We start from the raw sequence: 11,546 nt of genomic DNA, 5'->3' as shown, positions 1-11,546 counted from the left end.
AAGCCATGATGTGGACACTTATTTGTGTAGCTTCTAAACCTGTCCAAAGCTTCTCCAAAGGTCTCATTAGAATGTTGAGTGAAGCTGGAAATCTGGTTCCTTAGCTTTGCAGTCCTTGAGCTTGAGAAGAACTTTGATAGAAAGGCAATCTTGCATTGCTCCCATGTGTGGATGGATCCTCTTGGGAGGTTCTTTTCCCACTGATGTGCCTTATCTCCAAGGCTGAATGGGAACAATCTCAGTTTGAAACTGTCTTCAGATACCCCATTGATCTTAGTGAGATCACAAACTCTGTCAAACTGATCCAGATGCTCCAAGGGATCCTCCATAGGTAAGCCATGGAACTTCTGATTCTGAACCATATTGATCAAAGAGGCCTTCACCTCAAAGTTGTTGTTTTGGACAGGAGGTGGCCTGATTCCTGCTCCATACTGGTGTGCATAAGCTCGGTCATTCTCACCAACAAAGACTGGTTGGGGCTGATGACGTATGGGTGGGTTTGGGTGGGGCTGTGGTGGATTAACCTGAGGTCGGTCTTGGTTCTGGTTACCCTGAGCGTGTCCCTGATGGACCTGAGCCTGTTGAGCCTGAATTCCAATCCCATTACCAGCTCTTTGACCTTGATCAGCTTCTTGAGCCTGATGCTCATTCCCAACTTGCTGATTCATTCCTAACCTCTCCAAGTGAACAGCTCTTTCTCTTTGTCTTCTGGCTTGGCTTCTTGTGATCATAAACCTGAAAACAAAGACAGAGCTTGAAAGGTGATCAGTAAAACAAAATAAACTTGATCTCAAAAACTATATCAGAAACTAATGCTAACAATCCCCACACAATATGGCAACGGCGCCAATTGATAACTAAAGTTTTTAAAGCCTTAGATGGGTTATCAATCCCCTTGTCAAAGTAGTATAAGGGGTGTCAATCCATATGTGTGGTAGTTAGGCACTAGTTTATGTGATAGGTTCTTAAGTCAAGTAATCAAAGATGAGTTTTGTGAAACCAGCAACAAGAAAGCATAAAACAAGAAACAAACAAGCTATGATTAATGAACTAAGCAAGCAAACAAAACAAGATGATGGTGATTAAGCAAATGATAAAAGCTAAACCTCTAGATGTGATCATTGATTAGGGTGCTTTAGATATTGAATCATGATGCTAAGAACATAATGCAACACTTGCTACTCTTTAGTCTAGGCTTCTTAATCAGATTAATTCATTCCCATGACAATAATCCCTTTGCAAATCACTTAATCAAGTCTAACAACCATTAGATATAATCAAGCAATCAGCAAGCATAATGCATCAAGCCTAATAAGTGACCAAACAATCTCTCAACCAAGAAGACTGAATCTTATACAGAAAGACATAACAAGCAATCACATGATCTCAAACATTTCAACTTAGAACTCTAATCTAGACTAATCCTCTCATGAAGGCATTAATCTCTACACTAATCCACTTTCAAACCAAATCATCATTTGTGAAATATGAATCAATGAGCATTAAGAAACAGTTCTAATATGTCATTCATGCATTTAACAAATCATTCCCATGATGAAAAAGGCATAAACCCTTAAGTTAGCTCATTCAGGCATTTCATCAAACACTTTTGGTGCATGAAATGCCTATGAACCCAGATTTCACTTTCCCAAGCACTTTCCCAAGGAAATCTGGCATTAGGAGCAACTAACTAAGGAAATGGAATGAGAATCTAAACCCTAAACATCACCAATCAAACATCTAAGCACCCTAATCTACACACCTAGAAGTTTAAAAGATGACTACTCACTAATCATGAAGAACACATCTAATCTTTTGCAAGAGATGATGTTAATCATGATTAGAAGCAGAAATGAAATGATGAGATGATGACAAACAGACTTAGATTGATTAAATCCTTGAGATCTCTCTTAATCCAAAAACGTTTTTACACTAAAAAGGAAAGAAAACTAGAGAGAAACTAAGAGAGAAGATGATATCCTTGGGTTTTTCTCCCAAAAAACTATATATACCTAGTGCTAATGGACCGGGTCAGCCCAGGACAAACTGGGTACTGACCCGGCTCAGTTGGGTCAAGTGGAAATCCTGCGGGTCAGTCCAGTATGTCCCAGGTCGCACACCTAAGTCGCAGTAGATGAAGACTTGTCTTGTGAAGCCTGAATCGCCTTGTCTTAGCCGCACGCCTAAGTAGGAGTGTTTTGCGAGTGTTGCTGCGGCTTGGTCTCCTTCCTCTCCAACTCGCAGGGCTAAGGCAGTTTCTGGGGAATGTACAAACTGTGCGGGTTGGTCTCTATTGCACCTAGGTCGCAGGCTCAAGTCGGAGTGATTTGCGAGTGTTGCTGCGGCTTGGTCTCCTTCCTCTCCAACTCGCAGCATCCAGAGCAGCTTAGACCACTTCGCATTCCGGAGAGTGTAACTCCTATGAGACTTGTCCGAATTGAATGATTTCGGTTGCAGAAGACAGAGGACTCATTTATCTCCAACTTTTGTGAAGAAAGCTTCGGTGCTTGGGAAGTGTAAGGCTTCCTGGAGGGCACATCTTTGCAGTGCATGTACACGACCAGAGAGAGGCGTCTAGACATGTGTCCATTCCGGAGACTGTATCTTTCTGCTCATAGATCCGAATTGAATGCTCTTGGACGTTCTGGAAAGAAGGCTCAAATTTCTATGGTTCTCATGAAGGACCCGGAAACTAAATCGGCCTGGAAGTGCACCGTCCTTCGCATCCTTTAGAACTGATCTGCTCGGTCCGGAATACCTGCGAGACTGGGGTTCCTTCCGACAAGCTTATCTCTCTACTCACGCGTCCGAATTCCACGATTCTACTTGCTAAGAGACCATGATGCAATTCTCTCCAACTTCTATGAAGCACCCGCCGTCTGAATCGGACCGGAAGGCTCCCCGGACAGGCGATCATTCAGGGGTATCGGATTGCTCCGGAATGAATGCGAGACCTGTTCGTCTTCCGATTACCATATCTTTCAGTTCTGTGGTCCAAATGCCTTGATTCCAACTGTTATGAACTCTTGACTCAATTATCTCCAACCTTTATGAAGACTCCGACAGCTAAATCTGACCGGAAGGTTCCCCGGACAGGCGATTTCGGAAACGTGTCTGCACCCGGAGATTTTGGCCGAGAGACTTGACCGCGGTACGTGTTATTGGCCGAGAAAGCTACCCGCGGGAAGGATTTTGGTCGAGAACCTTCGACCTTCAGTACACCATTTTGCCGAGAAACCCAAAATTGCTCCTTTTCACCATTTTTGATCATTCCAACTCCATTTCTTCATCTGAATCACATCATCCACTCCAAATTGGCTCCAAAAGCACCTGTTTAACACTCCAAAACATGCAAAACTCTCTTGGACCTAATGCAATCTCCTAAGTCCTAAAACAATGCCTAAAGACCTAAAATGCATGCAAATGAGACATGATTTTGACTAGAATATGTACATTAAATGATGCAATTTATGAATATATCAAGTTCTTCTTCAAACTCTTCTGCTGCAGAACGTTTTCCTGCTTCGCTGTTGTATGGAACAGCTTCTGTGAAGACATCTTTGTCGATAATAGCAAATGAAATCCTCCGGTTTGGCCAGTCCATTATAGCTCCGGAAGTTGCTAAAAAATCCATCCCAGAATCACTGGATATGTTGCATCTCTCGTCTCGACAATGTAGAAGTCGACAGGCACTATGCAATCTCCTATTCTCAAAGGAATTTCATGAGCTATTCCTTGAGGTGTTGCTTTTGAATCATCAGCTAGGCTAATCTTTGCTCTAGTCCTGCGCAGGTGTCTAATACCAAGTCTCAAAGCAATTGCCTTGGACATCATGTTAAGACAAGCTCTAGAATCACATAGCACGTTTTTAAACATTTCTCCTCTAATAGAACAAGAGATAAGAAACTGACCTACACCTTCTATTTTATGAAGTGTTCAAACAGGTTTACCTCTTCTGGCATGATTGAACAAGTCTTCTATCTCAGAGATTGATTCTTTGCTCTCACAGATGTAGTGGCCTATCATGAAGTCCTTGCAAGCTTTGGCAAACGTCATTCCTTCACCTAAATTTCGAACCACATCATTGAATTCGTCGAGCTTTTCTTTGCTGATTCTGTTGGTGTAGTGGCGGCACTCTTCCGAATTTTTGAGGTGAATCGCATAGACAGCTGCTTCTGGCGTTTTCATGTATCGAGCTCTCATAAAGTATCTATGGATATCCTCTTTAGACTCCTTGCAGTACCTGAAAAAGACTTGCAAACGACCAAGTTTCCAAATTTCATCAAAGCTTAAATGAGCAGGGAATGACCTGACTACGTTGTTGAACTCCATTAGCTTCTCTCTACTGATGTTGTTGGTGATCCATTGATTCTCTCCTGAGTCGTCTTCTGAGGAATCTCCTGCGTTTGGATCTTCTACAAACAACCCATACTCTTCATCTTCAGAGTATTGCTCTTCATACTCATCTTCACAAGACAAAGCCATGTTGCAAGGCCATGACTTGTCCTCTTCTTCAGATCTTTGGGTGCTTATGGAGCAAACCAGTTGTTGATGAAGTGGTTTAGTTATCCCAGGAGGTGTACCAGACATACAGATGCTTGTATGAGCTGAACGGGACTGTTTTGGAACGTTTTTACAGTTGGCCTTGACTGCAGGTGACGCGACCGCGGGGAAGCGACCATGGGCCGCGGGTAGACCCATCACGACCGCGGGGGAGAGCTTCTTGGCCGTGGTCGGAGCCAACGCGACCGCGGGGATTCGTCTCCGAGTTGCTCTGCTGCTGTTGCTTCCTTCTTTGCTTCCTAGATGGTCTCCTGGGTCTTCTGGCTTGATGTACTTCCTCTCTGGACTTGAGTCTTTAGTTTTGATTGCTGGAATCTTATCTCCAAGTCCTTGCATGATCTCCTCAACCTTTTCTTCAACTTCATCAAGAGCATAGACTACTTTGTCCATGGTTGAGTCAAGCTCTTCGGTTTTGTCGATGACTTTGTACACCTTCTCTGAAACTTCGACTGTAAAGTCATAAGACTCGTTCTTAGCTTCGTTTAGGGCTTTTTCCACGTCATCAAGCTTGAAATCCAGGTCCATGACTTTGTTTTTGGTGTTGCGAAGCTCATAGTTGTGCTTTGCTTGCTCTTCCTCCATGCTGTTGAACCTGTTAGCAATTATAGCTGCATCCTTGGTTGCATGTCTTCTATTGAATTGACTTGTGAGGCTAGGTTATCGATTTTTTCATTGAAAAGTTTCGATATCCCATCAATTCTTTCGTTTAGAGCAGTTGTAGCGGTTGCTTGAGCTCCTATGAATTGTCTGAACATGCCTTCAAGCTGACTCAGTCTGTTGCTCAGCTGGACGTTCTCATCTTGCTGGAGAACCTGGTGAGGTAGGCGATGCATAGAGTATCTAGGGTTTGCAATTTGAGGTGCGTAGGGCTTTTTCTGGAGCGTTCTGTAGTCTTCGGGTTGAGTTTTTTCGTAGAGATCGCGTAGATGCTTCTCTCTGCGTCTGGTGGCTTGAGGAGTGTTATAGAAACCTTCCTCATAGTGTATATTTCGATTTATAGGATCCATATCTTCTGAAATGGAAACAAAATAACCGAAAAATGGAAAGTTGCAGAAAAGGGGGTTCTAGAGTCGATTTACTAACCTTTCTCGGGGTTTTGCAGAAAAGAAAATGCGTGCCTTCCCCGGCAACGGCGCCAAAAACTTGATGTGTGCTGTCGTGAGGGTTGTCAAGTTTTACCCTAATTGAAATCAATAGCCGCAAGTGCACAGCTGATCAATTGTAGTACTTAGGGATCGAATCCACAGGGAAGGAGGATCTTTTCCTGCAAAAAGCCTTTGAAATAAGTTAAAGTAAGGAAGTCTAGAACAAAAACGGTTTAGTGGGGGTTTGGTAGTGTGTTTAAAATCTAAAAACGAAATATTAAAAGAGAATACGGGAATTAAATGGCGTAATAACTAAACTTAACGAAAATAACTAAAAATGATAAAAACGGATATTCTAATGCTTAAATGAAAATGAATCAAAAAGGAAAGACAATATTGAACTAAAGCTTTAAAGAAAATCGGTGTAAAACAATGGAGAAGAAAGCGTTGGGGTTCAGGGAAGTTTTCTCAGGGGTACGAACGATTCAAAACATTGCTAGAGAGGAAATTTTGTAAGATCTTAGCTTAAACTTTTCGAACTGGAGTCACGGACGTATGAATACGCCACTGTCGTGATCATAGACAACTATCTCTCTCAACCCTGACCAGTAGGTTTCCACTCTGGCCCTGGAAGAGAAGAGATGCATTATGTTTAAGACTCGTCCTAATTCACAAATCGCCCATAGGTAGGTTTCCACTCCTATGTTTGTTTTGCTCTCCCAAACTAGATCTGATACCTGATGAACACTTTCGTGTCACCAAGCATCTGGATCAGATTATAGTTCATGACGCTACTCTCATGCAGTAAAAACGAATTCAGAAGAAAAAGTTCTAAGATTCGGCTCAAAAGCTCATGGAATCCTCATCGAACATATAAATCCCCATCGAAAATCCCTTAATCCCAACAATAAAACTACTCAGACATAATGAACGAAATCAAAGACATAGTATTAAGAAGTAGAATAGAAACCGAAATTGAAAAAGAAAGAACAAGGGTTCAAGAGAACAAATCTCTCTCTCCCTAAAAGCTAAAGCAAAAACAATAAAAGTATGAAGTAAATAATTCGGTGGTGATAGGTTCTACGATTTAGGGTTCCTAAGACATGTATTTATAGTGCTCAAGACCTCTCTGGACGTCACTTAGGGTTTCTCCAAATGTGGGCTTCAGAAATGGGCTTTTTGGGTTCGGAGTTGGCTTGCCACGGTCGGGAGTGCTGTGACCGCGGGGAATGTATGGTTTGCCGCGGTCGGGATGCTCCTGACCGCGGGAAAATGCTTGTTAGCCGCGGGGGGAAGTGCTCGCCGGCTGGTTTACGGGACATCTTGCTCTTCGCGTATCTTTTGATTCAACCGTTGGATTCCCAAGCTGTAACGTGCACTGGAAAGCTTATACTTCCATCTTTAAGGTCTCCAAATTTTAGCTGGATCAGACGGTGAGAAGGCCTTCAATCAGGGGTGAACTTCTGACGGTTTGACTCTGAGCTGAAATCTGGTTTTCTATCCATTTTGTTAAGCTTTTCCCTAAGTTACCTGAAAAGAGTCTTGGAACTACAAATACTAGAAAAATGTGATAAAAGTACTTAAAAGCAATTAAAAACATAGAAAAAGTATTTCAAAACGATCAACAAAAGTGGTCAAAATACGGTGTTATCAGTGAATGTGTTTGCCGGGTTTTAAGAGTTCATTTCGGTTTTAGAGAAAGCAATGTAGTCTCGACTTACAATCTTGTGTGCGATGACAAACCGTGGCGACCGATACGTTTTTGGTCTGAAATTTGTATAGCGCGCTTGATTTTAATCCATAGAGGATGTGACTTGCACCCTTGTCTTAGGAAAGGTGGTAAAAAGTCCATCTAGAGAACTTTGTGACTGTTGTCTCGTTGTGTCCAGCACCGAGGCGAGGTGTTTGGAACTATAGATCAGAAAGTTTTGTCGAAGTGTATGCAAGGAAAAGTAAAAGTCCAGGAGAAGTGTACACAAGTGATGAATGAAAAAAGTCGAAGTGACAATGAATGAATTAAAAATCCGGGGTGAACATGAGTAAATGAAAAACTAGCTGGAGTAAAATGAATGAAAAACTACCCGAAGTGACAATAAATGAGTGAAAAATCCGAAGTGACCATGAAAAACTAGCTGGTTTAAAATGAATGAAAAACTAGCCGAAGTGACAATGATCTTAGAGATAGTATACTCAACGAGCTGAAATCTTACAGTTAATGAAGGTATGTGTATACGTACCCACTCCCCCCCCCCTTTTTAGGAGGGAGGACAGCTGAACCCGTCCGAGGACGGGCTGCCTACGTACCCTTTGCAGGGATCAAGCCGTCCCGTAGTTCATGTTTACCGTGTTGTAGCCTTAGTGATAATACTTCTTTAGGTGCATTGCGTTCCACGATCTTGGAATTGCTTCGTCAGCTACCATCGCAAGTTCATAGACTCCTGGGCGAACTACTTTTGTAATCTTGTAAGGGCCTTCCCAATTTGCTTCGAGCTTTCCTGGATTCCTCTCGGCAGTGTTTTGTAACACTTTTCGAAGAACGAGCTCTCATTCTTTAAATCTTTGGCTTCACACATTTTTGTTGTAGTATCTCGCTGTTTCTTGTTGATAGGTATGGACTCAGATTAGAGCCTGGTCGCGCCTTTGTTGACTAAGTCGAGCAGCATCATTAAGTGATTCAAGCCCTCCTGTCCTGGCAGAAGTCTTCGTCGAATCCCTGGGAAATCCACCTCCGGGGGAATTACGCGCTCCGTTCCCTAGACGAGAGCGAATGGAGTTTCTCCAGTGGCTCGGCGCAGAGTCGTCCGATGTGACCAAAGGACTCCTTCGAGTTCATCTGCCCATCTTTCTTTCTTGGCGTCGAGCCTCTTTTTTAGGCCGTCTAGGATCGTCTTGTTGGCTGCTTCGGCTTGTCCATTCCCCCTGGGGATATCTCGGCGTACACTGGCTCAGACGAATTTTCCATTTCTTGCAGAAAGCTTTGAAGCGAGTTGAGATGAACTGGGATCCGTTGTCGGTGACTATCTCATAGGGGACCCCGTGTTGGCAGATGATGTTTTTCCAGACGAAGTGTTCGACTTGAGCGTCCTTTATGCTTGCGTAGGAATGATATGTTCATAATTTGCATCATTTATGTTGCATATTTCATTCCAAATCATGTTTTATTTCATGCATTTTAGGTCTTTAGGGTTTGTTTTAGAACTTAGGAGTTGCATTAGGTCCCAATGAGTCTTTGCATGTTTTGAGTGTTTATCAGGTGTATTTGGAGCTATTTGGAGCTGAAAAGATGAATCCAGGAAGTGGAATGGTGACCAAGGCTTAAAAAATGGTGAAATTGGGTTTTTAGAGGTTCTCGGCCATTCTCGCGCACCAGGAAGGTTTTTCTCGGCTATTCTCTACCGCGGGTTGATTTTATCGGCCAAAATGCGTACCGGCTAATGATTCCTCGGCCAAAATCTCCGGGTGCAGACACGTTTCCGAAATCGCCTGTCCGGGGAACCTTCCGGTCCGATTCAGCTGTCGGGTGCTTGATCAAAGTTAGAGAGGATTGGATCACTGTTCCAGAGCAAGTGGAATCATGGAATTCGGACGCGTGAGCAGAAAGTTAAGCTCGTCGGAAGAAACTCCTGTCTCGCTGCCGTTTTGGACCAAGCCGATGAGCTCCGAAGAATGCGAAGGACGCTGCACTTCCAGACCGATTCAGTTTACGGGGCCTTCATGAGAATCAGAGATATTCGAGTCCTTTTTCCAAAACCCTAAACCCGGTTCGTCCAAGGCTTCTATAAATAGTTTTTAGACCTAATTTGGAGAGGACTTGGATCCCATTTTTAGTCTCTTTTCCTTTTTGGTGAAAAACCACTTGTTATACCTTGCTTTTGAGTTTAATATCGATTTAAAGAGTGTTTTCCCCTTAATCTATCATCTCCATCTCTATTTATCATCATTAATCATGCAAATCTTCTCAACTTGCAAAGGTTTAAGAGAGATTAGTATGATTAGTGAGTAGTCACCTTAATGAGGTTCTAGATGTGTAGGTTAGGGTGATAAAGTGTTAGATTAGGAGTGCTTAGGGCTAGATTCATTGATTCATCTCTCTAAACAGCTGTTCGCTATGCTAGATCCTTTCATATCACTTGAGATCTAGATTCTGGGAATTTCATGCACCAAAAGTGTTTGATGAAATTCCTTAAAGAGCTGTATTAGAGGTTTAAGCATTTGCTGCATGATGATGTATTGTTATTTGCTTGAATGATCATTAGAACTGTTTATTAATGCATATTGATTCATATTTCACAAATGATGATTTGGTTTGAAAATGGATTAGGATAGGGGTTAATACCTTCATGAGAGGATTAACCTAGATTAGAGTTCTTAATCATTTGAATCATGTCTCATCATTGTCATTAACATTTCTAGTTTAGCACCAAAGCACCCTAACCCACTATCATGTCTAGAATCTCATGCCTCCATCATATCATATTCATATCACTTGTCACTGTTTAGTTCATCTTTAGTCTTTAATCCTGTTTTTAAGTTTGTAGTTGTCATTAGTTAATCAAACCACTTTTATTTGCTTGAATTAAGAATCTGATCACATAGTTTAGTGTCTAACACCACATATTGATTGATAAACCCCTTGTACTACAAGACATGGGATTGATAACCTCTACAAAGAGCCTTGAAAACTCTTAGTTATCAATTGGCGCCGTTGCCAAATTGTGGATTGTTTAGCATTAAGCTTTGATCTGTTCTTGAGATCAAGTGCTTACTTTCTTGTTCTTACTGATTACTTTCAAGTTCTGTTTGTGATTTCAGGTGTATGAACACCAGGTCTAGATCAAGAAGCTGTGGTCCACATTTCCCTCTCAACGACAACATCAATCTTTTGGTACCAAGGAGGAGAAGGGACAGACGTGGAAGACAGATTGATCAGGCTGATATGGCAGAACAAAGAGAGCATGTGGTGGACATAGAACAACCAGTTCAGGAGCAACAGGCTCAGGGTAATGGAGCTGGTAATGGAATTGGTCAAGGGTTAAATCAGGGTAATGTTTATCAGGAACAGGTGCATCACCAACAAGCTTATGTCCACCAGGGACAAGCTCCAGCTCATCAACAGAGGCATCAGGCCAATTTACAGCAAAGACAACAGGTGCACCACCAACGTCAACCTTTCCAACACCAGCAAAGAATATTTGAGCAACCCCAAGTCTATGTTGGAGAGAATGACAGGGCCAATGCTCATCAGTATGGAGCTGGAATTCAGGCACCACCTGTGCAAAGCAACAACTTTGAAGTGAAGGCATCCTTGTTGAATATGGTCCAGAACTCAAAGTTCCATGGATTAGCAATGGAAGATCCCTTGGAACACTTGGATCAATTTGATAAAGTGTGTGACCTGACCAAGATTAATGGAGTTTCAGAAGACAGTTTCAAGCTGAGATTATTCCCATTCAGTCTTGGTGACAAAGCTCACCAATGGGAAAAGAATCTTCCAAGAGGCTCCATTCAAACCTGGGAGCAATGCAAGCAAGCTTTCCTATCTAAGTTCTTCTCCACCTCAAGAACTGCAAAACTGAGGAACCAAATCTCTAGCTTCACTCAGCACAGCTATGAGAGTTTTGGTGAAGCATATGAAAGATTCAGGAGCTACACAAACCAATGCCCACACCATGGGTTTAGTGAGGCTTCCCTTCTCAGCACACTATATAGAGGAGCTCTTTCCAAGATTAGAAACCAGCTGGATACTGCTTCCAATGGGAACTTTCTGGGAAAGGAGATACATGCTGCTTTAGAGCTAGTGGAGAACTTAGCAATAAGCAATGATACTTCTGGTGAAGACTATGACAGATCAAATAGATCTGAAGGTTCAAGCTCAGAACAGAGGCTCACTAGGGAAGT

At 42.4% G+C, this 11,546-nt stretch overlaps 2 non-coding genes across 2 annotated transcripts; one reads left to right on the top strand and one right to left on the bottom strand.

The window, feature by feature from the left end:
* LOC112089531 lies at positions 1-107 on the top strand. Its single transcript, XR_002901169.1, has one exon. It is a non-coding gene; the product is annotated as a small nucleolar RNA R71 (small nucleolar RNA).
* Positions 108-11,217: 11,110 nt separating this feature from the next.
* Positions 11,218-11,324, bottom strand: LOC112089459. Its single transcript, XR_002901097.1, has one exon. It is a non-coding gene; the product is annotated as a small nucleolar RNA R71 (small nucleolar RNA).
* Between the last annotated feature and the right edge of the window lie 222 nt (positions 11,325-11,546).

Source organism: Eutrema salsugineum, unplaced genomic scaffold (assembly GCF_000478725.1).
Source record: "Eutrema salsugineum unplaced genomic scaffold, Eutsalg1_0 scaffold_12, whole genome shotgun sequence".
NCBI lineage: Eukaryota > Viridiplantae > Streptophyta > Magnoliopsida > Brassicales > Brassicaceae > Eutrema > Eutrema salsugineum.
This window is presented reverse-complemented; position numbering and strand designations above follow the sequence as displayed.